General features: G+C 36.8%; 1 protein-coding gene and 1 pseudogene across 5 annotated transcripts in view; both read left to right on the top strand.

The window, feature by feature from the left end:
- NR3C2 (nuclear receptor subfamily 3 group C member 2) overlaps nt 1-27,978 on the top strand; it is a 318,859-nt gene that overhangs the window by 70,255 nt on the left and 220,626 nt on the right. The window lies entirely within an intron of this gene.
- On the top strand, nt 723-26,406 carry LOC134386340 (small ribosomal subunit protein eS1-like; annotated as a pseudogene).

Raw genomic sequence — 27,978 nt, 5'->3', positions numbered from 1 at the left:
TTTACAGGAGAAACTTTAGCAAGATAAAATTGAATAGCTGCCTTTTCATTGCTTATTAGCAAAGTATTTTTTTCACTGTTGAGTTATTTTAATTGGTTTGCAGTGAGGTTGTTTCAAATACTGATCTGCAGGGAAATAAATATTCAGTAGACAGAGAAATTGCCTTCTGAACTCTTGAGTTCATTTTTATGCTTTCCTTAAGACTTTGACCAGGTCAGTCAGGGGGCTCCTGGTACCCAAGGTGCAGATTTCCTACCATAAGGAGCAGCAGCTCTGCTTTGTTCTGTGGTCAGATTGCATAGCTGACTGGCCAGTTTTCTTGCACCTGTTATTGGCCATCTATCCCCATAGGACAACACACCATCCATCACCACTGCTAGAAAAACACTTCAAAGTGCATGCCTTCCTGTGGATGGGCTAGCTGCATCATCTCTGGATATAAGTTACTGCTTCTAAAATAAGGAGTTCTCTGTTCCAAGCCCTCAGTGCCCATCAGTTTCAGCTGATTCTTTGTATCGTATGTGACAGCCAGCGTACTGGCCATGAGCCCAATGGCAAGTCTTGTTCTTTGCTCATCTCCACCACCTTCCCTTCTACAGAACTGTTGTGTTTGCTCAGTCTTATTCTCCTCGTTAGGATCCTGCCAAAGGGGAAGATAGATGTCTCTGGATAAGGATTTATTTAGTGATATCAGAGTGGCACAAAGCATTTGCTATACAGAAATGACAGATTATACTATAAATAGAAGAGAAACTGTGAAAGATTTAAGAGAAATGGTGAGTATAATGATTAACTCCAAGTGCTAAAGAAGTATTTAAATGTCAGTTTTCAGATCTCCGATCAGTTGTTTTTTTCAGTTGATTTTTTTTTTTTTTTTTTTAGTCCACCTCTAATTTTGCACGCTTCAAGGTGAGGTACATGTTTCTGATCATTTGGGACATTTACATCTCTACAGGCAAATGCTGCAGTCATGAAATGTGGAGGGAAGTGTAAATAAGCACATTGGAAGGTGGCTTATACACATCAGTGTGAAATTGTGCTCTAACTTATTTTTAGTTCATGTTATGGCTACTTTTAGAAATAAATTTTCTGAAGAGCTCCTCATTTTATCCATTTATAGCAAACATTTAAAAACCACATAAAATCACTAATGCAATGCCATGTATGGAATCACTATTTAGATACTTGCCCTTGTAATCCGTTCTGGATTATTTTTGCATCAACTAGATTAAAGGAAATATTTTTTCCCCCTGCTGACAGATAATTGCCAAGTGTGACCAGCCCAATTATCTCCCAAGAATTCTAAAGTGCAGACCATATTTTTACAGAATGTAGTTAATGGCAGCAAAGAGGTAGAAGGGGAGAGCTAGAAAGGAGCTGAATGTAACAAGTTCAGCAAAGGCCGAGAAGGAAAGTTAGTGAGGACCAGGGAGAATATCCCCAGTACAGTGTAAACAAGTTCTGTCTCCACGCAGCTGTGTCTTTTGGGAAATCATGCTGCACAAAGCAGAGCAGGAGACTTATGAGTTGAGAGGACCACTTTACGGGGTCTCCCTATGGATATCTTCTAAATATTCATTTATGCCTTTTGTATTGTTCTATCTTTTACTCACTCACTCTCTTCTTACCAGTGCAAGTTCACATACCAATCCAGTCCTCCGGTAAGTTCCTGCTGCTTCCTTTCTCACTTTTATAATCCAATGAAACATAATATACTGATATAATATATGGGACTCCTATTGTGTTCAGGGCAACTAGGGCCAGGGAAGGATTAGATATATGATTGTATATGTGAAAGTACCATGTTAATTTTGTTAACAATAAAATTATACCAGTCAGTTACTTATTGATACTAGTGGTGATGATATAATAACGATTGCAGAGACAAGAGTGGGGAAGCTAAATATTGGCCCTAAAGTTTAAGTCACTCAGGAATCTATATCTTTCCCTTGAATCTCTTCTTTGAAGGAAGAGGTTTCAGTTGTACGTGCTTTCTTAGTATTAAAGCATATTTCAATCCAAGAACTGAGTAACTTGTTATTGTGCATCCTCCTCCCACAGTAAGGGACTTAACGCTGAAACCAGAATTGTGCCTTAAAGGCTCAGAGGTAAGAGACCCAGCAAGGTTCTCATGGATAGCTGGGGTTTGTGGGTCTGTAGTGGCTAGCATTGTATGGAGAGGGGTTGGTCCACCTCTCCTGGCAAGGGCATCAAGAGAAGTGAGGGATCTGAGGGATACTTAGATGGAAGCAAAGGAGACTTGGTGATTGATGGATGGTGGACTTAAGGGAGGAGAAGAGTTTAAGGCAGTGTTTACTGGGTACTGGGTTTGGGCATCTGGATGGATAGTAGAGGATGTACAGCAGGAGGGCAGGTTTGTCGAGGAAGATTGCGTGTTGCTGTGGTTTATCTCTGGGTGGAAAGATACTGGGTAATTTGAAGAATTTTCTGTTTTTCCTCCTCTTTTGTAAAGAAGAATGTAATTTTTTTTCAAGATGTTTGCATTAAACCTAAGAAAAACACAGGTTTTTAATGTTCTTTTTTAAAAAGCTAACTTCTTTCTCAAAGATGGTGCTAGTTCTCCCTTTATTGTCACTGAAGTAATGCTGAGCATAAATCCTACATGACGTGAATAATGAAAAATTTGTGTAGTTCTCAAAACTTAGGAGTATATTGCATTTGCCTTTGTGACTTTATGGATATTAGGTTGGGATTGTGGTTAAGCTAATGAACTGAAGAGCTCAAGCTGATGGTCTCATCATTCAATCTAGCAGCCTGTCTTAAATTTCAGGCTGATATCTATGTTTATACATGATCGCTTAGCTAGAATTCTTTTGGTACGTTAACATTTTTCATATTAAACCCAAACTGAATTTTAATAGACTCTTTTCAGTTTATTTAAGAATAGCTTTAAACTTTTAAACATTTTATAGTTTTCACTTAAATGATGGCATTATTGATTAAACATTACGATTGTATTCATGTAATATGACACTGACCAATAGAACAATTATAGTATACTGAAAGTTTATGCACAGGGGTACTTCAAAAAATTCGTGGAAAATAGAATTGAAAGGTAATATGAATATTTCTGTGAACTTTTTGAAGATCTCTTGTGAAATATTTGGATTGCTATAATAGCTCAAACAATTGCATTCATTGAAACCACTTCTTAATTTTTAGGCAGTTTTGAAATGCAGCACAGCACACAGTCTCATGACAAATTCATTTTATTATGTATTTTGATTTTTTTTGAACAGTTACTCAAATGTAGAGATACTGGAATCTCTTTGCATTTTTTTCAGGTGATATGAACACTTGTTTAAATGGGTAACCATGGGAGTGACAAAACACAATTCTGGGTTCACAGAGTGTAACATGCCTTTTTCTGCCTTTACAGAGAATGTTTTTTATTTATTAAAAGATTGTACAGAGTTACTACCCAATAGAAAATAAGTAACCATTCATAAATCATAATCCTGAAGTAGTTTTTTTTGTAGGTTGGGCTTGTCAGAGTCATATTGCCAGTGTAATTGTACATATAGCTATTATTTTATTAACTAAATCCACATATAACTAATAGAAAGTCATTTCACTGATCTAGAAAATTCATTTATGTTGTGGTTCTTGCAGAGGTTTTGGGGTGAAGTATAGTCACCCTGGATTTAAGTATGTGAGAAAAGAGGAAATAAAGCAGAATTTTTTGATTTGATAGTTCTTTGTTTCATATGTGAGGAGGCTTGTAAACTGATGAGAAAGAATAGAGATATTCGTTTGGTTGGAATTCATCAATTTAGACTTTATTGAATTAGTACTGTGTCTTGAAATTTATAAATGAATTCTAGAGGCAATGATTTCTTTTTCTCTTCTCATATATATTCTAGGATATTTTAATGTTCTTAAAAAAAAACCAAAAACCTCGAGTGTATAAAAAAGTAAGTAGCTAAAATTGCCTTGGAAATTCCTAAACATTTCAACCACATAATTGGCAAAGAATTACCAAATCTTCCTCCAGTGGGCAGTGTGTAGAATAGGTATGTATACCAATGGTAGTACAGGAAGGTCAACCTTATCTTTAGAAGAAGAACAAACTATATGTGCAAAAAATTGTCCCTTATGCATTTTCCAAGAGCTTTCTGATATCAAGTATTTTGTCTAGTTGTCATCACAGGTGTAAATACCCATACTTACCAAACTATGCCTCTTATTTTGGGTTCAGAAACTGTGGTCTCTGTATCTGCAAGTTATGAATTTGGGGTTACTTTGATGTCTCCCTAAATGGGGTACCTTGGTGTGCTAGGTGGGACACCAAGATTTTGTACAGGATTGTACTGGAGCCAGGGAGCATGCAATGAGTGCACAAAATTTTTAGACGGAACAATGCATAAAGGGAATTTGGGGAAAGGCATGGAAACAAATATATCCTTCATCATAATATCTAATATCCTTGTGTGTAGAAACACCACTGTTATCATTTTCTTTGATTTAGAAACCAAAGTAATTTATCCAACATTATATGTTTTCGACAGACTAGGGTTTCAAAATTCCATATTTCTTGAAACCATCTCAGAGATTTATATAAAGATTTGGAATATAGATTGGTGGAGGTTGAGAAATAAAAGCTTTGAATTTATGAAACAATTTTCTGAGTTTTTTGGTTTGATTTTTAGATTTTGATTCTGATATTAACGACAACTTTTGTCATATATTGAAATACTTTAAGACTTCCTGGGCTGTGTTATAAATTGGAAGAGTTGGTAGGGGTCACAGTGGGATCAGTGCCTGGAATTTCCATGAATTTGTGAACTTGGATGGGGAAAAAAATTACACTCTTATATTCACTAATATCTACCTGAAATTTATCATTCCACTTAATTATGAATGTACGCAATAAACCGTAGCAGTATTGACAGAATCTGTGACTTTGCCACTGATAGAAATCACAGATATTTTCCTTTCATGTTATAGTTGTAGAAATCTCAAAATTAAGTTAATCACTGTTTTAAAATTACAGTATTTATTAGTTACAGCTAGATCTTGTTATTTAATGAACTAATAAAGCAGTGCATTACTATATAACATTTTTAAATATTTTGATAACTGTCACTCTAATTGATTTCTGTGTAATCTACTTATGACACTTGAAAAACATCATTCTGAGAAGGGATCCATAGATTTTACTAAACTGCCAAAAGGATCCGTGATACAAAAAAGTTTTAAAAATCCTGGGTAGGGGAACTGAGGAGATGGGTGATCTCACTAGTACCTCACTGTGTGACCTTGAGCACCTAGGCCATATGGCACATCCTGTCATACGATGACAACAACCATCACCTTATGAAATTCTTGTAAACATAAAACAAAGGAAATAGCTTTGAAAAATTGTAGTATTATGCATACCAAAGATGTTACTAAATGGAATTCTTTTTTTGCCTTTGTAAGAACATGGCACATATTAAGGATTATAAAGACTATAAAACGAGGCATCTAATATATAAATTCTGCTTTTGCTCTGCAATTTCAGAGTGCGGCTCACTAACATTACTCTTTACAGTGAACTGCTACGGGAACATGTCAATTCCAGTATAGCTCCCAAAACATGACCATTCATGGAAGCAAAGAGGATTACTTTTCCCTAAATATTTCTTTTAAACTTGATTCCTGTATTCTCCGGTCCTCTAGTCCAAACTGATGAGCTTCAGTGCTCCCCAAGGCAACGTGTCAGTCAGGCAAAGCATGGGAGAAAAGTGCATGTTTTATTCCCAACAAACCAAAGCGTTGTAGAGTGGTGAAGGTCCTCTATGTGTTAACTGTTACCATTCGAGAAATGTAAGAAATGGGAGGAGGGAAGAACAAACTGACCATTGTGTTTGGTATTTTACAAAAGTTTAGTTTTTATGGCAACCTTATACATAAAATACTATGCAATTTAACACATAAGTGAACTGAAATCAGTAGGTAATTTACAAAATGGTCACGTTACTCAGAAGTTATGAAATTTAGATCCAAATTCAAGACTAATTGTCAGGCCATGTGATTGAGTTAAAGTTTAATTACTGAGTAAAATTAATTAGGCATCTATTTTGAAACGTGAGATCTTCTGTAGAATTCTCTGTCTCTAATGCACATTCATTTTTTTCATTGGTGTTTGAGACTGAATACAGTTTGGGCAGAAAATTATTTTACCCCCTTTGAAATTATAGGTGAGATTTGATATAGAGATACATGAAAAGTCTAGACTTGGCATTATTAGTGCCATATTTTCATTTGTAAAATTCTGTCCCCTAATGCCTGTAATGTTGATATGTAAACATATTTTGAAAGTCTGTTAAGTGATTGAGTTACTGAAAAGTAGAAGGAAGTTATGTTGTGAGGGGTCAAAATTCTGACTAGAAGAAAGACAGGACTTTGACTTGGTATTTAAAATGTTTCTTTTTTTCAGAGAACACTAAAACCAGTGAAGAGACCACTAAAAGCAGAAAAGTTAAGAAAAAAGATGTCACAGGAAAAATAAGTTTTCTCTGTTGACTTGTCCTTTGTAGTCTTCCAGAGTTTGGCATCTGTCATTTCATGAATTATCCTCGTTCACAGGAACTCTGCGGTGGTTGGATAAGGCAATGGGCTCCCCGTTTTATGAACTGAGCACAAGGAAGAGACGCAACATAGTAACCTTTACAGATGAGACTCGGTTAGGTCTTCTGATTCCAAATGTGGCCACCTTTCATCCATATCCCATTGCTGTCGTTTGCGGGGAGAGAGAGAGAGAACTTATGGAAGAAATGAAAAGCTGCAGAATGGAATGTAGAAAGATGTCATGAGTGGAAACACTGTCATAGCTGTGGAGCAGGGGCCACGCTGCTCGTCCTTCAGTCCCCTGCCGAAGTGTATACCCAAGAGACCCTTCCCGACCTCCCTCACTCCTCAACCAACCCCTCTGCCAAGTGAGCTTTCCTGTCATGTGTTACTTTCACATGCTCCACAGCAGTTATCACACTTTCTAATTATTTATTTGAGTAATTTTTTGTTTAATTGCTCTTTCTTCTTCAAGTCTAGATTGTAAATTCTATAGCAATGGGACCTGTGCCCATTTTGTTTACTGCTGTAGTCTCAGTGCACAATGCCTGTTACTCTAGCTTTTGAGCAGATAAGAGCAGGAGTGAATATATACCATTTTATAAATGAATGAAAATAATAGACCAACCAATGTGGAGGTAAATGCTCACACTTTACATAAAATAGTGCAAACAGTCCGTAGTCTTGGGATATGCCATGTGTCCTGGATTTTGGAGGAAATCTTTATATTAGGTTTTGGTCTAGTTGTCTGATTATGTCGCTCCATTTTTGGTTCAGAAAGTATGGTCACCTATACCTCAGTAACCAGCATAAAGGTAAGGTACACCTAGTAAGAATAGAAGAAGGAAGGGCTGTGAAGTTAGTAAATGTTCACTCTACCTCTGCAACAGTCCTGTAGTAGGTGGTATAAACTCCATTTTAACAGATGCAGAGATGGTGGACCAGAGAGATTTAACTTTGTCCAAGGTTCAGATGATAAGGTGTCAGAGCTGAGATTAAAACCCTTGATTTTCCATTAATTACATCATGCTTGAAGAGAATGGAAAAGGACATCCTCAGAAGTCTCTTAGGGCATCAGATTGCAGAGCTACTGCTGGGGTGAGGTTCAGTCCGACTCTCTCCTTCTTTGGCTTGTGCCATCTGAAGTTATAGTTACCTTCAAAGTCCTGTATAATAATAATGTTTACAACTGTTACGGGGTCATTGACAGAGTGTTGAATTGTATTACATTTAAGAAAGAAAAGAATATCATAGCCTAGAGGTTTCTATTCAGAGTGATTAGCGATATAGTACTTTAATTCTGTTATTGAGAATGTTTGTGCCTGAGTTGACCCTGGGTAGCCAATAGGGGCTATTTTTTTTTTTAAGATGCCCAGTAAGGGGATTTTAACCCTTGACTTGGTGGTGTCAGCACCACACTCTCCCAAGTGAGCCATGGGTCAGCCCCAGTGATAGGGGCTATTCATTTAGAAATTCTTCATTTTTATTTAAAATTTATTCTTGATTTGTGTTATCTTTGGGTTTCTTAAAATTCCCAACTTCTGCTGGAAGATCATCTGTAAACAAGCACTTCATTATTTTTATTCAGCAGAGATTTATTATAGGTGCTAGAATATACCATAAATAATATATAGTTTCTGTCTTCAAGGAGCTTACAGTGTGGTGGGGAAGGAAGACACAAAGATGATTACGATCCAGGGAGCTGATGCCACAAAAGCACTTCGGTAGCATGTTGAGGGGGCTATCTACGAGGGTGACAGCTGTGGCCAGAGGCATACGAGAGTACTTCAAAAAGTTCATTGAGAAATAGAATTAGAGGATAATATGAATCTTTCCATGAACTTTTTGAAGTACCCTCACACACTCCATTGTCATGGAGCTCCAGACCTCATGGGTCTAAAATATAATTCACCATTATTATTTCTTGTCAATTTATATTTAATATTGTTTTATAAGTGATGTTAACATCATGTAATTATATTAAGATGAAAACATACATGACAGCTCCCATTAAAATACCTGGCACATGCCACTTAAAGTATTTTTCAAAATTCTCTTTTATAAGCTTGGTATAATTACTCTGTGAATTGGAATATTCCAGAATCTAAGAAATTATGTAACAAACAGTGATTCAAAGTACAATTCTGTTTATAACCCAAACACATCCCAAATTCAAACAGGATGATTGATTTTTAGTTAATATGTCAGATGCTTATAATTAAAAAAAATTCTTTAGGGGAAAATGGGTTCGTTACTAAAGAATATATAATTTGAATTATAATACAGTTTCTGTGATACTTTTGGCTGAGTTGTTTGCTTTTTCTATAAACACCTTGGCTGTATAAGAAGACTTTAATACACAGAGCATAGAGTAGGAAATTAATGAGTATAATTACTGTAGTTTTACAGTGTATGGATCTTGGACTGTGTTACTGTGATTCAGTTTCAATTGAAGCTTATTTTTGGTTTTGTTTAAAGAAGAAAGCATACACTATTATGTAGGACAAAGAACATATATACAGTATACTTATGTGAATGTATGTATAGATGAATAAATTAATAGTGTTAATTATATAATTAGTTTTATTTTTCTAAAGTTTTCTACAATGCTTGATGCTAAATAAGCACAATGATAATGAAGTGTAAAGTAGGAGGAGATAAAAACTGACTGTATTCCCAAGATTTTACTGAATGGCTTAGGATATCCTTTCTATATTATTGTACTTGAACAGATTGCCTTAGAAAATTCCATTTGTCCCAGCCCCTGTCACTAAGAAATTCCTTTCAATTTATTCTGCTACTTTTCTTCCTGCTTGGACATGAACAATGTAAGCCCCAGGGACCCTCCTACACCATTGTGTGCCAGTTCCTCATTCATAGCTACCTGCCTTATTTTCTTGTTCTGAATGCTCACCTGGCTCCAGCTCCTGTAGTTAGTTACACGGGATAATCTAATTGTGTATAAAGATTTAGCTCCCCTATACGTGACATTTCCATTCTTAAAGTCTATAAATTCTTCATTTGTGGGTTTCTATGGGTCTCTTGAAATTATATGAAACATTTTCTGTGTATGTGTATATGGGAAGGGGTGAGAGTACACAGCTTTCTCAAAGCGGGCTGGGAAACCAAAAATACAAAAAAAAGTGGAAGTTGACTCTTAGATTTCCACCAATACCACCATATCCTCTTTTTTAAATAACAAAACTCTTTAAATTCTGATCCGTGAACAGTTGAGAAAGATATAGTGACTAATTTATATGGGCACATATAAAATTTATTGGTACTCATTTGTTTATCCTATAGTTTTATAGATATATCTGCTGGTTGTCAGTGGTTAAAACCAAAGGTCACTAGAATTCTTTTGTTTTGGGGGGAGATACATCCTATGTGTAACCCAAGTGGATGTATATCACCTATAGGTGATAGAAATCCTAACTTCTATTAGGAACACATAAGAACTATGTAGTCCAATACATTCTAAAAATTTTATCCATGTTATGAAGTGTTCAAATTATTAGCTTTTTTTAAAAAATACTGATGATGAGGGCAAGGTGGAGAAACTAAACACATTGGGCCAAACATTGGGTGTAGTTGTTCTAAGAGAACTGGTATATGATCTTTTCAGATAATATCGAACTTGAATGGCTCAGAAAAGAAAATATAGAGCAAGAATTGTGTAAGGAAGTTGGACCACAATTATAGTTTAGCAGAAGTGATTCCTTTATCAATTCATTCTAGCATGAGTTCTTCCTTTTTATGGCTCTCTTCTGGTAAAATGTCAAGAAGGAATGATGTTTGAAAAATGAGTATCTTCTATGACCTAGCAAGTAAATCACATATGTAGCATTTTGGAAGTTTTATTTTGTTTTGTTTTATTGCAATCTGTTTGTCTCTTTTTTGGTCCATTGGGTTTTAGCTTATTTTATGTTATCTACTTACTATGTTTGTAGTTGCTTTCCTTTTTCAAGACCAAACTTGGCTTATGATTCTTCTTATTGGTATGCTATTAATTTAAGGAAATTGCAAATTAAATATTAATTTATTAGCCAAGTACTATAACAGATTAGTTACAAGCACAGCTGTAAGTGCTTTGAAAATGGAAACTTTTTTCTTGATTTTAGGACGTACTACTTTTAGAACCTCAGTGATTAAGCAGTTTCATATAATTTAAATTTAGCAAACAAAGAACTGAGTCATGGCATTTTAATAAGGGGTTTACCTTGTATTGGGAACACATAGTTGAATAAATATAGTACTTTGAAAGAGGATACTTCTAGGGCATTTTCATAATTTAAAGATATTTGTTTTCTCTTATAACAATACTCTATAAATTGAGAAGTAAAAACTTCTGTCCTCAGTATGATTATCCTTTTTTTGACCCCCCTCCTCATCTGAATAGCCTTTGTTTTTAATTTATCAAGCCAGGAACTAAAGCGGTTTACACCTCTGTTGTAATTTCTTTTCAAATGATTATTAAAAAGGAAAATATATAATGGGGATTGATAAACAGAAAAATTAACAGAACAATTTTGCTATGATTTAGCAGAAATATTTAAAATAAAAGAAGAGCTTTTGTTGCAGTCTTCTATCTGTTTAACATAAAAGCTTGTCGTGTTGGCATTTTGCTAGATTCTTCTTGGAAGAAGTTAAAATTTTTTAGATATCACAGAAATGTTTTCTATTTGGAGGAATACGTGTGTGCATTATATTTACTTAACTCTGGTGAAGTTATGACTTGGAAGACTTCCTTATTATATATACCATGTACAAAGATACTTTTATAGTCCAGTCACTTAATATATATTAAATTTATATTGGGGAATACACCTTATGTAAAGGAGCATTATCTCTAACTACAGAGGATGATGATGATTATGACATTAGAAAGTATAGGTTCTTTTTCTATAGAATGAATGGGCTTTTCTTGGATTATACTTAACAGTTTCAGTACAGAAATGAATGGATCCTAATTTTAGTGACTTTCAAAAGAAGATTTAACCATTTTTGTAAGCTCATTTTAAAATAAAAGAAAAAGTGCTTTTTAACTCAAAAGTATTTGCTAAGGGCTTGCCTCCACATCTCTGCATGCGCCAGATCAGCCTTTGAATGAACACACACACACACACACAAACACACACGCATGCACACTCCTTGATTTACAATGAGGTTATGTCCTGATAAACCCATTGTAAGTCAAAAATACATTTAATATCCCATAAACGTAACATAAAGTTGAAAAGTCATAAATCAAACCATCGTTAAGTCCACGTGCTCTTCAACTTACGATGGGATTAAGTCCCCGTAAACCCATTTTAAACTCAAAAAACCATAAGTTAAATAATTGTAAATCAGGAACCATATGTATCTCCTTTATCTGTTATAGGATTATATATTTTTACAGTATTAGTGAATACTTAATATTTTGATTTGGAATGTTTGAACTGTGTTAAATTCTCATTTAAGGTTCTCATTGTTTCCCCCTTTAATAATAATCATTCATATGAGGACCCTGTAGTATTGTGCCCTCTAGAACACAAACAAACAAACAAAAAAATCATCCATGTACACACACACAGACACACAGTGTTGCTTATTGTGTTGCTTTTGTTCTTTGAAAATATAAGCATATGTGTGAGAGGCTGCTGAACCAGACTGTTTGATTCACTAAATTTTTTTCTCTCTAGGCATGCTAATAACCAAGGGTTTCTTTCTTTCTTTTTTTTTTTTTAGTGGCTGGCCAGGTATGGGAATCCAAACACTTGACCTTGTTGTTACAAGGCAACGCTGTAACCAACTGAGCTAACTGGCCAGCTACCAAGGGTTTCTTGCATTTAGAGAGTTGTGGGAGAGTGAAATTTTTATTTTGGTAACAAGGCTATTTTTACATACACACACATAGGCTACTGGGACTGCGTTTTTGTAAATCAGTCTGTCCTTGGGATATGTGCCACTGTAATCAAGAAGCAGTCTTTTTGATTTGAAATACAGTTATGTGCTGCATAACAATGTTTTGGTCAGTGATGGACCTTATATGAAGGTGGTTGGGGTAATGGGCTATACTATATAATCTAGGTGTGCAGTAAGCTATACCATCTAGTTTTGCACAACAACGAAATTGCCTAATGACATATTTCTCAAAATATATCCCCGTTGTTAATCAACACATGACTGTAATTTTATAGTTATATGGGTCCTAAGTATCTCTTTAGCAAATTCCAATTTATAAGGTATAGTTTTATATTAGGCCCCCAATATATTTTACATGTTGAAATATTGTGGCTTAATAAGCTACAGCATAGATCTACCACCTTTATGGATGGAACTACTGAAATAATATCCCCCACCATGTCTATTTCACAGATACCTATCTTCAATCAAGACATTGCTATTCGTACATTTGTATAGTGTTCTTTAACATTTTATAAAGAGCATATATACTCATATATACAGGCAAACACAATTTAATGGAATTAACTAAAATCTGGTACAAATGATTTTGCTTTCATCATCAGTGTTTTAAGTCCATCAAATTACTTTTCAGTACCTTGAATGAAATTTTCTCAAATATATAGGGATCATACTTATTATTACATCAACAATGGCTTCCTTTGTTTAAGTGTAACACATAATATGTTTTTTAATTTGTCACTTTTCATGCTATTAACTTGCCTAATGAGAGTTTTATACTTCTATGTATCTGAAGTTCACATGTGCAAATTATGTGATTTTTCAAATTCGTGATCTTGATTGATAGTGGCATTCAGTAAACACTAGCTACTTGTCAGGTACTAGGCTGAGAACTTTCTGCACATGACTAAATTAATACTCACTAACCCAAATGAGGTGGGCAACAACCCTATTTCCATTTTGTAAACAAGGAAATGACAGGCTCAGAAAAGGTTAAGTAATTTGGCCAGGATGTGATCTCCAAAACCGAAACTTTACTTTTCCTCTTGATTTCTGACAAGAATCCTCTTTATGTGAAGTATTATTCCTAACATTGTTTTTGAGATTGTTAGTAGATAGCATGGTGGACTTCCAAGCTTTAGATCGGTGTCTGCGACATTTGTTGTTTCCCAGTGAAGTGGTAATGATAGACAACTGAGGGCTGCCCTGCCCTGGGAGGAGGGGTGCTTCACATGCTGCAGTGTGGCAGGTGCTGCCATTGTCCCCAGGTGCCCCAGCAGTCCAGAGGTAGCACTTCCCGGGAAATTCAAGAAAACCACGATTGAAGTTAAACAGTCATTAATCTGGAAAAGAATCCTAGTGGGAATGGGATAGGGTCTTCTGGGTGAAAGAGAGAGAGTGAACAAGACCGAGAGAGACAGGAGCATAGTGATAAGTGCAGGGCCTCTAAGCATGTTGGTGCTTTTGGGTCAGATACTTTTCTTTGTAGCGTTCTACTCCATAAAGTAAACTTGAGGGGCATTCCATAGTTTTCCTTAGGACTTCTAATCTCCAGGACACCTCACTTTCCCCTAGAGGTCTGTGGACCTCACCTTGAGAAGTCTGGTATAGATGTCCTACTGATAAATTAGGGAAGGGTGTGAAAGCAAGGAGAAAAAGCCTTCCTGTAGAACACTCACACTTGGACAATTTCTGACAATGAGAACAATTCATTTTAAACTTTTAAATGTTATATGAAGTGGTAATTTAATTTTTCTCAGTTCCATTAAAAACCATTATTTTATCATTCCCCCTTCACTGAAACACTTTAATGATATTAGCTATATGATAGAATTAATTATTTTTTTTTAAAAATAAGCTTCGCATAAAATCAGAATCACTTCTTAATTTCCATTGCTAATTTGGAGTGTGATGTTTTTGTTCTCATTTCATGTTTCTTCTAGCTACAAGGTATTTATTTAATTTTATATCTCTAAAATGAAAATATCCTTGATTAAGATCATTCTGTATCATTCATAATTAGATGTGGGGCAGTTTTATGCTCTTTTTTATGAAAGTGATTTTATGAAATTTGTATCTTTTGGAGATACATTGTGCACCAATAGCATTGGGGAAAAAATCTGTATTTTTTTAAATAATTATTAGCTTTCTATCATTGTTTTGTAACAGGATCTTGTGATTTTAGAATATGTAGCACACGCCTGAAAAAAATATGCCTCGACAACTATTTATCCTATAGAATAATGTAATTCATTTTGTAATATAACCCTTCAGAAAATGTATTTCTCTCTCTCTCTTTTTCCCCCCAATTATTTCTTTTCATTGGGTGAGTGGCTATTTGCAAAGCTGTGTAAGTTTAAAATAATTTTGTGCATGTCTAGATGTAAAATATCTTAGGACCTGTGATTTGTACAATAATTTTTCAAGGTCTGTGATACTATTTTTAAGGGATGGTGAAAGAGGCATTCATCCCTAAATGAAATATGCCATTAAGTAGAGCCCATTTGATATGCAGTGGAACATCATAGGATATGATGTACACGGGTTGGCCTCTGGTGCAACTGTCCTATAAACAATAAAATCTTGATAAAACATATTAAGTCAGTAGGAAGAGGACATTAGATCCTCTAATATGACTCAGCTCCAGAGTCTATTGTTTTGAGGAGCCATGATGGTCTTTTCATATAGGAGTATAATTATAGGAATAAGAAAAGTTAAAAGTATAAATAGTTTAAAAATATAAATATAGTCTTAAAAGTATAAATAGTTTTCCATGTTATGAAAGTAAAACACATTCATTGTAGAAAACTTGAAATCCCAGTTTTTACTTCTACTCTTCTATGCCTGTATATACTTATTTTTAAAAGTAAAAAATGGTGTGGGGCTGGCTGGTTAGCTCAGTTGGTTAGAGCATGGTGCTGATAACACCAAAGTCCAGGGTTCGATCCCTGTAGCAGCCAGCCTCAAAAAAAAACCAGTAAAAAGGGTATAATATTGGGCTGTCTTTTGTAAACACTTGAATTTACAGTACCTCCTGAACATTTTCCAGTGTTGTTATATATTCTAGAACATACACATGTGTGTGTACGCATGTATATGGAAGGCTTATCTATAATTATCCTATGTTGAGAAAATTAAACAGTCTGTTGTTATCAGTTAAGTTGTTTTTTATGGTGGTTTTGAGAAACTGTATCGTCAGGATAGACTATTTTGGATTGCCATAATTTAAAAATCAAAATGAATTTGTATTAATGAAAATATATTGTTATTTTAATTGTATATTTTATCAGGGTTTTGGAATTAATGTAGCTATAGGATTTTTATTGTAAGCCTCCTTACGTTTTTTGGAATAAGCAGAATATAAATAAATATTAAAATATATTGTCTGGATCAGTTATATCTTGGGAACACTTTGAGGTTGAGTCTGCTTATTTAGGCAGAAAAAAAATCACTCTAGTTTTGTAAAAACTAAAGTGAGTACCTCACTTTTTTTGCTGTCTGTAATCTGTACAAACAAAAAATGAAATTTTTTAAAAAGGGTTTTTTTTAATGTTAAGATGTGCTTTGCCACCTCTGGTGTTCTCATTAATGTTTATTCATTCATTGTTTGACTTTATATTTTATGTTATTTTAGAAAATGTGTTAAGTAGCTTGTTAGCTACTTTACATTTTTAAATCACATTGTACGGTCATCCGTTAGTATCCCTGGAGGATTAGTTCCAGGAACCCCATAGACACAAAAATCCAAGGATGCTAAAGTCCCTTACATAAAATATATACTGTTTGAATATAACCTAGCATATTTTACCAGATACTTTAAATCATGTCTAGATCACTTATAATACCTAATATAATGTAAATGCTATGTAAATAGTTGTACTGTATTGGTTTTTTAATGTGCATTTGTTTTGTTTTGTTTTGTTTTTTTCTGGATATTTTCTATCAGCAGTTGGTTAAATCTAGAGATCCAGAATCCGTAGCTGTGGAGGACTGACTATACAATAACCTTTATTTTTTTAGGGGTTTGCTTTGTGACTTTAATGTTCAGATTGTTTAGATCTCTAGACTTAGAAAAACAAGTCAAAAGAACTTGGTTGTTAGGCATTTCCAAAACATTTATTCAACTATGATTTTTAAAACTATGAAAAGTGGGTTTCATTGAAATCTTGAACATGATTGATTTCAGGAATAAGATAGAGATCGGTGACCAAATGTACGTGATTTCTCATCTTTTTCCAACGGCAAGCTGATGCCAGTAGGGGAACATACACAGTGTGATACTGGGATGGGGCTTTTCAGTTTCATCTGAGAAGTGGCCTGCAGTGAGTCACCACATGGTTTGCAAACCCTGGCTGAATAGAATCTCAAAGATGCCAAGCATCATTTTGGCTATTTGAACAAGGATATATATTATCATAGTTCTAAGTTGAGTTAAGATTTATTATCTTAATTAATACAGAAAAGAGAAAACAAATACTCTGACCTCAAAAATAAAATATAAAGTAACATCCCAGGGGAGTTTTCAAGATGGCGGCGGCTGCGGCGGCTGGCGCGGAGTAGCTGAGGTGGAAAAGGTGGCCACTGGGCCTCAGGCAGCCGGGAAACTTGTGGACCTTCCTCTGGCCATCTCTTAAGGGAGGACCGCTGCTGCTGGCCGGTCGTGGGGGCTCAACGCCACTTTGCCCCCGGCAGGAGAGGCTGCCTCATTTACAGGCAACAGCTTTGAAGTGTGGAGCAGGAAAAGAACTGATTCTTAGCTGCAAAAGTGAGTCTTGAAACAGGGAACACGGCGCCAGGGCTGCTGTGGATGCAGCCAGGATCCCGGAGGCTGGGGCCGCACTGAAGGCGGCCAGCTGCCCTATCCAGGATTCGAGGTTTCAGGCCGGCATTAAAGAAGACTCCTGGGAGCGCCCGAGCGGCGCCGCGACTGAACAGCCCGAGGCGGCAGCGCCGAGAACACGGAAGGCAACAAACCAGAGACAGAGCGAGCGCCCGACCTGGCACAGCACCGTGAGTGATCCCTGGCACAGCTCTGTTCGGGGGCTGGATGCCCACGCGGCTCCCCGCCTGCACCACCAGGCCACTCATTGCCCCGGTGCTGCCTCCATTTTCCCAGGTGCGGGCAGCTCCGCCCTGCTCGGCCATCACTGAGCCCATTTGCTTGGCCTGGCGCGGGGCTTTCCGGACCCTGCGGGCCGACCTCCTCTCCCAATCCCTCCACGGTTCTCTGGCAGGGCTGGGGGTGTGGGGCGTCCCGACCAGTTTTGGGAGGGCTAGGAAGTACGGGCGGGCCGACTGTCACTCCACCACACCCTGGACTCCGCCCCGGTAAACTTCCTGTTACTGGGAGGCAGATACCATCTCTGCAACCACCAGTTTGGAAAAAAGCCTAACGAATTTCTGGTTGGGAATAGTGTGATAGGAGAGTTCCCAGGTCCGCTTGAACCTGCCGGAGAGCAGGCTGCAGGCGGGCACTAGACTCGGTTTATACCGGGGGGATACAAAGGTGAACAAGACCCGAGAAAGATCTACACAGTGCTACAAAGGCACCCAGAGAGACCAGTCGTCTGTGCCTAGCAGAAACCTGGTAGACTTCCTGGGCGAGGCGGTGCTGAGCAGGGTCTTGAAGGCCCAGCTGATAGCCGAGGGGTGCAGAAGACACGCCCCAACCCAGCACAGTGTGCACAGAGGGGGGAGACGTGCGGCCAGGGAGGCGGAGACTCGACAGAAACCACACACCTGGTGGGGTCGCCACTGCACGATCTAACAGCCTGGGCCAGAGCACACGGAACGGGGAGAAGTCCTGTACAGGAAGTGAAAGCTCAACAGAGATCACACACCCTGTGGTACGTGATCCACCAGCCCAGCAGAGTACAAGCTGACCAGAAAGGTGGATCCCCGGAGAAGCCCAAGACCCGAGGCAACCACACACACAAGACACTAGAGGCCAACTGAGCAGTCACGGCGGGAGCCATACCAAATTGGCAACCACAGCAACATCCTAGTTAGTCATTAGTCTTAAACCGGTGGACTGTGAAACCCCCTGCCACAATGAATAAACACCAAAAAAAAGACACCAGAAATACAAAAAATCAAGAAAGTACACCACCAAAAGTTAATAAATCTCATACTCTAGATCCTATAGAACAAGAAGCCCTTGAAATAACTGACAAGGAATTTCGAGTGATAATTCTAAGGAAACTGAATGAGATACAAGAAAACTCAGCTAGACATCATGATGAAATGAGGAAAAGTATACAGGATCTGAAAGAGGAAATATACAAGGAAATCAATGTCCTGAAAAAAAATGTAGCAGAACTTGCTGAACTGAAGAAGTTATTCAGCGAAATAAAAAACACAACGGAGAGTTTAACCAGCAGGCTTGTCGAAGTTGAAGAGAGAACCTCTGAACTTGAAGATGGGCTGTTTGAAATAACACAAGCAGACAAAAAGAAAGAAAAAAGAATCAAGGACATGGAAGAAAATCTGAGAGAGATATCAGACAACCTCAAGCGCTCAAATATCCGAGTCATGGGTATTCCAGAAGGGGAGGAAAATGGAGATTCCATTGAAAACATATTCAACAAAATAGTGGCAGAAAACTTCCCAGGTATAGGAAAAATCACAGATCTTCAGATCCAGGAAGCTCAACGATCTCCAAACGTATTCAACCCAAAAAGGCCTTCTCCAAGACATGTCATAGTCAAATTGGCAAAACTCAGAGACAAAGAGAGAATCTTAAAAGCTGCAAGAGAGAAGCGTCAAATCACCTATAAGGGAGCCCCAATCAGGTTAACATCAGACTTTTCATCACAAACCCTAAAAGCTAGAAAGGAATGGGATGATATTTTCAAAATACTAAAAGACAAAGATTGCCAGCCAAGAATACTCTACCCTGCAAGGCTATCCTTCCGAAATGAGGGGCAAATAGTATATTTCTCAGACAAACAAAAACTGCGGGAGTTCACTACCACAAGACCACCCTTACAAGGAATCCTCAAGGGAGTACTGGGTTTGGTTCCTGAAAAATAAGTACCACTGCCATAAAAACCTAAGAAAAATCTAAACCCGCTAGTACAATAAAAATGGCATTCATGAAGAGAAAACAAGCTAACAAAAACACTATCTACAACCTAAGGAACCAACAAACAAAGAAACCAAACAGTAAATCAGAAAGCAAGGAACAAAAGACACCTAAGACAACCAAACAACCAATAAAATGCTAAGAATAAATCAACACCTTTCAATAACAACTCTTAATGTTAAAGGCTTAAATTCCCCAATTAAAAGACACAGACTGGCTGACTGGATCAAAAAGCAGGACCCAACTATATGCTGCCTACAAGAGACCCACCTCACCCATAAAGATTCACACAGACTAAGAGTGAAAGGATGGAAAAAGATTTACCATGCAAACAGAAAAGAAAAACGAGCTGGAGTGGCTATTCTTATATCTGACAAAATAGACTTTAAACTAAAAACCATAAAAAGAGACAATGAGGGACACTACTTAATGATAAAAGGTCTGATCCATCAAGAAGACATAACAATCATAAATATGTATGCACCCAATGTTGGAGCAGCCAGATTTATAAAACAAACTCTATTAGACCTAAAGAAGGAAATAGACACTAATACCATAATAGCAGGGGACCTGAACACTCCACTGTCAATATTAGACAGATCATCTAGGCAAAGAATCAGTAGAGAAACACAAGATCTAAACAATACTCTAGACCAATTGGAATTGGCAGATATCTACAGAACATTCCACCCAACAACCTCAGAATATTCATTCTTCTCAGCAGCACATGGATCATTCTCCAGGATAGATCACATATTAGGTCACAAATCAAGTCTCAATAAATTCAAAAAAATTGGAATTATCCCATGTATCTTCTCAGACCACAATGGATTAAAACTAGAAATTAATAACAAACGAAACTCTGGAAACTATACAAACACATGGAAATTAAACAGCATTCTACTTAACGACATATGGGTCCAAGAAGAAATCAAGCAGGAAATCAAAAAGTTTATTGAAACTAATGAAAACAATGATACATCATACCAAAACCTGTGGGATACTGCAAAAGCAGTATTGAGGGGAAAATTTATTGCATTAAATGCTCACTTCAGAAGAATGGAAAGATGGCAAGTGAACAACCTAACACTTCACCTTAAAGAACTAGAAAAACAAGAACAATCCAATCCTAAAGTTAGCAGACGGAAAGAAATCATTAAGATCAGAGCAGAACTGAATGAAATTGAAAACCAAAAAACAATTCAAAAGATCAACGAATCAAAAAGTTGGTTTTTTGAAAAGATAAATAAAATTGACAAACCATTAGCATGGCTAACAAAAAAAAGAAGAGAGAAGACTCAAATAACAAAAATTAGAAATGAAAAAGGCGATATTACAACTGATTCATCTGAAATACAAGGAATCATTCGAGACTACTATAAACAACTATACGCCAACAAATTTGAAAATCTGGAGGAAATGGATATATTTCTGGACACACACAAGCTCCCAAAACTGAACCGTGAAGACGTAGAAAATTTGAACAGACCAATAACAATAAAGGAGATTGAAGCTGTTATCAGAAGGCTCCCAACAAAGAAAAGCCCAGGACCAGATGGATTCACAGCAGAATTTTACCAAACATTCAAAGAGGAATTGACACCGATTCTTTACAAACTATTCCAAAAGATTGAAACGGACGCAAATCTCCCAAACTCATTCTATGAAGCAAACATCATCCTGATACCAAAACCAGGTAAAGATATAACCAAAAAAGAAAACTACAGGCCGATATCCTTGATGAATATAGATGCAAAAATCCTCACTAAAATACTAGCAAACAGAATACAGCAACACATACGAAAAATTATTCATTACGATCAAGTGGGATTCATCCCAGGGATGCAAGGTTGGTTCAACATACGCAAATCAATAAATGTGATACACCATATTAATAAACTCAAACACAAGGACCATATGATCATCTCTATAGATGCTGAAAAAGCATTTGATAAAGTTCAGCACTCATTCATGACAAAGACCCTCTATAAGTTAGGTATAGAGGGAAAGTATCTCAACATAATTAAAGCCATATATGCCAAACCCACTGCCAATATCATCCTGAATGGGGAAAAGCTGAAAGCTTTTCCTTTAAGAACAGGCACTAGACAAGGATGCCCACTCTCACCACTCCTATTCAACATAGTGTTGGAAGTACTAGCCAGAGCAATCAGAGAAGAGAAGGAAATAAAGGGCATCCAGATTGGAAAAGATGAAGTCAAACTGTCCCTGTTTGCAGATGACATGATCCTATATATCGAACAGCCTAAAACCTCTACAAAAAAACTGTTGGAATTGATAAATGATTTCAGCACAGTAGCAGGATACAAAATCAACACACAAAAATCAGTAGCATTTCTTTTCTCCAATAGTGAACATGCAGAAGGAGAAATTAAGAAAGCCTGCCCATTTACAATAGCCACCAAAAAAATAAAATACTTAGGAATTGAGTTAACCAAGGAGGTGAAAAATCTCTATAATGAGAACTACAAACCACTGCTGAGAGAAATTAGAGAGGATACAAGAAGATGGAAAGATATTCCATGCTCTTGGATTGGAAGAATCAACATAGTGAAAATGTCCATACTACCCAAAGTGATATACAAATTCAATGCAATCCCCATCAAAATTCCAAAGACATTTTTCTCAGAAATGGAAAAAACTATTCAGACATTTATATGGAACAATAAAAGACCACGAATAGCCAAAGCAATGCTCAGCAAAAAAAATAAAGCTGGAGGCATAACACTACCTGACTTTAAGCTATACTACAAAGCTATAATAACCAAAACAGTATGGTACTGGCATAAAAACAGACACACTGACCAATGGAATAGAATAGAGAATCCAGAAATCAACCCTCACACTTACTGCCATCTGATCTTTGACAAAGGCACCAAGCCTATTCACTGGGGAAGGGACTGCCTCTTCAGCAAGTGGTGCTGGGATAACTGGATATCGACATGCAGGAGAATGAAACTAGATCCATACCTCTCACCGTATACTAAAATCAACTCAAAATGGATTAAGGATTTAAATATACACCCTGAGACAATAAAACTTCTTAAAGAAAACATAGGGGAAACACTTCAGGAAATAGGACTGGGCACAGACTTCATGAATACGACCCCAAAAGCACGGGCAACCAAAGGAAAAATAAACAAATGGGATTATATCAAACTAAAAAGCTTCTGCACAGCAAAAGAAACAATTAAAAGAGTTAAAAGACAACCAACAGAGTGGGAGAAAATATTTGCAAAATATACATCTGACAAAGGATTAATATCCAGAATATATAAGGAACTCAAACAACTTTACAAGAAGAAAACAAGCAACCCAATTAAAAAATGGGCAAAAGAGCTAAGTAGGCATTTCTCTAAGGAAGATATCCAAATGGCCAACAGACATATGAAAAAATGCTCAACATCACTCAGCATCCGGGAAATGCAAATCAAAACCACATTGAGATACCATCTAACCCCAGTTAGGATGGCTAAAATCCAAAAGACTATGAACGATAAATGCTGGCGAGGCTGCGGAGAAAAAGGAACTCTCATACATTGTTGGTGGGACTGCAAAATGGTGCAGCCTCTATGGAAAATGGTATGGAGGTTCCTTAAACAATTGCAGATAGATCTACCATACGACCCAGCCATCCCACTGTTGGGAATATACCCAGAGGAATGGAAATCATCAAGTCGAAGGTATACCTGTTCCCCAATGTTCATCGCAGCACTCTTTACAATAGCCAAGAGTTGGAACCAGCCCAAATGCCCATCATCAGATGAGTGGATACGGAAAATGTGGTACATCTACACAATGGAATACTACTCAGCTATAAAAACGAATGAAATACTGCCATTTGCAACAACATGGATGGACCTTGAGAGAATTATATTAAGTGAAACAAGTCAGGCACAGAAAGAGAAATACCACATGTTCTCACTTATTGGTGGGAGCTAAAAATTAATATATAAATTCACACACACACATACACACATACACACACAAACCGGGGGGGGGGGAAGAAGATATAACAACCACAATTATTTGAAGTTGATACAACAAACAAACAGAAAGGACATGGTTGGGGGGGAGGGGGGGAGGGAGAAGGGAGGGAGGTTTTGGTGATGGGGAGCATTAATCAGCTACAATGTATATCGACAAAATAAAATTTAAAAAAAAAAAAAAAAGAAAAAAAAAGAAAAAAAAAAAATAAAATAAAAAGATTACATATGTTAAAAAAAAAAAATAATAAAATAAAGTAACATCCCATAAGTTTCACCCCACAAATCACCTTTTCCCCAGATGACTTCCAAAAACAGAGAGAAATCCAGAAAAATATTTGCGAATGTTTCCTTGCTGGAAAGTGGATAGGACTCTGTTCCCCCAGGATTAAGGTTGCAAAAATTCACCCTCATTGTTTTAGAAAGTCTCCAAAGGAACAAATCTGATTCCTCTATCAGCCCTCCTCCTCCAGCAAGTCAGGAAATTAAATAACATATATTTCTACTAGTTATTTAAAGATAAGAGTCCAGAATTCCTTTATTTTTCAACCACACATTCATCTGCCTTTTAAGTATCCTGAGTTTAGGATACTGAGGAAACATATCTTATGAAACTTGGTCAGCCAAGGCTTGAGAAGAGAACAGAGACTGAACTTTGAGAATGCCTCCCATGAGACAGTGGTATCACCTATAATAGCTAATGTTACCTTGTAGGCAGGCATTTATCATCACCCTTTAATGACTGAGGAAACCTAGACTCAGAGTTTGTTGCTATTAGTCAATTTATTTGCTCTTTTATCCACTCATTTACTCAATAAGCTTTTGCTGATCACCTACTGACTGTCCTGGGAACGTACTGTGGATAAAAAGTGAGCAAGATGCTGCCCCTCCTTGCCCTGCCCTCAGGTCATTCAACAGCTTTGCCAAGGTTCTTATTAAGCCAGGGGCCAGGGGTCTGTGTAGGGCTCTTTCCTCTATCCCACTGCTGACAAAGGTAGAGGGTATGACATCCACTGAAAGGCAAAGTAGTAGATGTTCCTGCCCAGAAAGAAGAGAGGTTACATATTAGAAAAGACAAATTAGCCTAGAACATGAAACTGATGTTAAAACAGAAGATTAGATTGCATATGCAACAGTTTTTAAGTTCTAACTAAAAAAATGGAAACATAAACACATGAAGCTGGTTAATCATTTTATTTTTGTAATCACATATTTTCTTGAACACCTACTATGGCACATTAGATATTTTGGCATTCAGAAATACATACAAGGTAGTCTCTTTCTCTGAAGATAGGAAAAAAGGAATAAAACATGAAGAATGAAACATAAATAAAACTTTTTTTTTTTTTTGGCCCTTGAACTCACGGCCATTTTAGACAGTTGTGACAGGTACCAGCCACTACGGGCTCTCTCTATATTCCATGCCAATGGGATTGGAGTGTGTTCTGAAGTGATAGGAACTGTTGAAGGCTTCTAAAAGCAGAGGAGGAGCAGATTTAAATATGTGTTTTAAATATTTTACTATGGTGACTTTCTGAAAAAGGCTTTGAGGAGATTGGTCAGGAGACTAGTAGTCTGAGAAAATATCATGTCCTGAATCAGTGTAATTTAGAAATTGAGTTAAGAAATTAAAGAACAGCCTTTTAGAGATGTTTCTAAACCTTTGAACTTTTCTCATTAATGTATTAGTACCAGTTATTTGAGAAATTAAAGTATGTTGTTGGTCTTTTCTATCCAAATACCTATCATTTGAAAATCTTATTCACATGTTATGGATAACATTCCCGTTAGTTCCAATCTTACCACTGCAATTTCTTGGAAATCCCCATATTTGGTAACAGGTCAGTATACAGATGATTTCAAAAGTGTCAGCATTCAAAGGCACTAACTTTGGAGTCAAACAGACCCTCTTCCATACATTGTAGTGTATACCTTGGCTTGGGCAATTTAATCTTTTTCAACCTCAGTATTCTTGTCTATAAAATGGGGATAGCCTTTTGGCTCTCTGAACAACACCAAGAACAAGAACAAGAGCAAGAACAAGAGCAAGAACAAGAGCTTTACAAAAGGTGGCAAAAAAGGAGCCGAGAAGAAAGTGGTAGATCCATTTTCTAAGAAAGATTGGTATGATGTGAAAGCACCTGCTATGTTCAATGTAGGAAATACTGGAAAAACACTAGTCACCAGGCTCAAGGAACCAAAATTGCATATGATGGCCTCAAGGGCCATGTGTTTGAAGTGAGTGAGTCTTGCTGATCTGCACGATGATGAAGTTGCATTTAGAAAATTCAAGCTAATTACTGAAGATGTCCAGGGCAAAAACTGCCTGACTAACTTCCATTGCATGGATCTTAACTCATGACAAAATGTGTTCCATGGTCAAAAATGGCAGTCCACGATTGAAGCTCATGTTGATGTCAAGAGTACCAATGGTTATTGGCTTTGTCTGTTCTGTGTTGGTTTCAATAAAAGTGCAGCAATCAGATATGGAAGACTTCTTATGCTCATCACCAATAGGTCCGCCAAATCCGGAAAAAGATGATGGAAATCATGACCCGAGAGGTGCAGACCAATGACTTGAAAGACAGCATTGGAAAAGGCATAGAAAAGCCTTGCCATTCTATTTACTCTCTCCATGATGTCTTAGTTAGAAAAGTAAAAATGCTGAAGAAGCCCAAGTTTGAATTGGGAAAATTCATAGAGCTTCATATTGGAGGTAGTATTTCTGGAAGAGCTACTGGGGATGAGACAGGGGCTAAAGTTGAACAAGCTGATGGCTATGAACCACAGTCCAAGAATCTGTTTAAAATTTTGACTTTTAATAGTGACAAATAAAAAATTCAATTTGCAAAAACAAATAAATAAGTAAAATGGGAATAATGCCTAATTCCCTGGCCTACACAGTTAGTAAGGATAAATGAGGTAATGAACATAAAACACCTAGCATAATACTGGCTCAGATTCTAAGCAAAAAGTAAACATTTCTTGTTTTTATTTATAATAAGGTACTTGTCTTTCAGGAAAGAAAATTATATTGTAATTTGGGGCTGCTTAGTTTATTTCCCACTCTTTTAATAGGACCCTTGTTTGCATATTTCCTCAATTTTATGTTTATCTGTCTTTTCTTCTTCTTCCAAATGTTTTCCCTCAGCCTCATAACATTAACTTGGGAGCTGTATACTGTAGTGTTATTTGATACCAACAATATAGACCATAAACCTTTCTTTTACACTTTTCTGGGGACTCAAAGAAATTTAGCAAATAATGAAAAATTGTCTAATGGGAACTGGAAGTCATGAAATTAACTAGGATCTTGCTTGTCATATATTAATATCAACAACAAAAGATTAAATGTGTTACAAACACTAAGGAAAGTGGTCATTATGAACTTTTTACCGAGCAACCAACAGAGCCTTCATAGAAGGGAGATAAATTCTCATTTAAAAAAGGTTTGCTTGGCTCTCAGGCCAGAAAGCAGCTTTGTGGGCATTTGTGATCCCTTTTTGTAGGAACCCGTACAGGGCAACCATAAAGATAGATGTTTGTCATATTTCCTTCCATCTCTGAGTACAATTTCTATTCTTTTAAGCTTGTTTTCTAGCTGACCTTGATAGCATTTCCAACAGGCAGAATCATGAGCTATCCCTGGAAAGGTGCTTAATCTCAGATTCAGGTTATAGTACAAGAGAGACATAATGAAACCAGAAAAAAGTGTAGAGACAGCCCAATAAAAAGATCATTGACAAAGAGAGACTCTAGTGAGAGAGAATGCTTTTAATACCAGAAACGTGAAGGCTTCTTTTGCATAGTATGCAGTGGAATTTTCAACACCACAAGGTGACAGTCTGAAACTGTTGTCTTATCTATATCAGATTCTGTGGTTAATGGTAAGGAAGGATCCCCTCCAGGCCTTTGAAGTTGTTGCCACTTCTATGAAACAAATGGATAAATCAATTTAGTACATGTTCAGCTGTTTCATTTTCTTTCTAGAATTATTTTCCTTGTGCTTGGTAATACTGTACTGCTTTGCAGCAAAAATAGAGTAATACTTAAGTTAACTTTAAGGCTTGAAAATGGTTGAAAAAGCAGAAGGTAGAAGGGAGGAAAATCATTCCAGTAAGTTAAAATAGATAAAATGTTTGCAGTGAAACCCATGCCTTTTTGTAAGGCCAGTAAACAAGTACCAGGTTTCTTGGGTTACTGTATATGAAAAGCAGCAAATTAGGGGATGAGAACAAACATATGGAAGTGGCAGGATAGGGTACCAAAACCCTTACCAGTAGACACAGCAGTTAGCACAGCAATTAGGGAGCTGTCTGTTATCCAGGCACGGGACCCTGTAAACCTCATTAGCTCCCCAGTGACATCTCTGCATTTACGACCAAGTACAAAAATGAGAGTTTGTAA

Source organism: Cynocephalus volans, chromosome 9 (assembly GCF_027409185.1).
Source record: "Cynocephalus volans isolate mCynVol1 chromosome 9, mCynVol1.pri, whole genome shotgun sequence".
Classification (NCBI taxonomy): domain Eukaryota; kingdom Metazoa; phylum Chordata; class Mammalia; order Dermoptera; family Cynocephalidae; genus Cynocephalus; species Cynocephalus volans.
The sequence above is the reverse complement of the archived record's forward strand: the minus strand, read 5'-3'. Positions and strand labels throughout refer to the sequence as shown.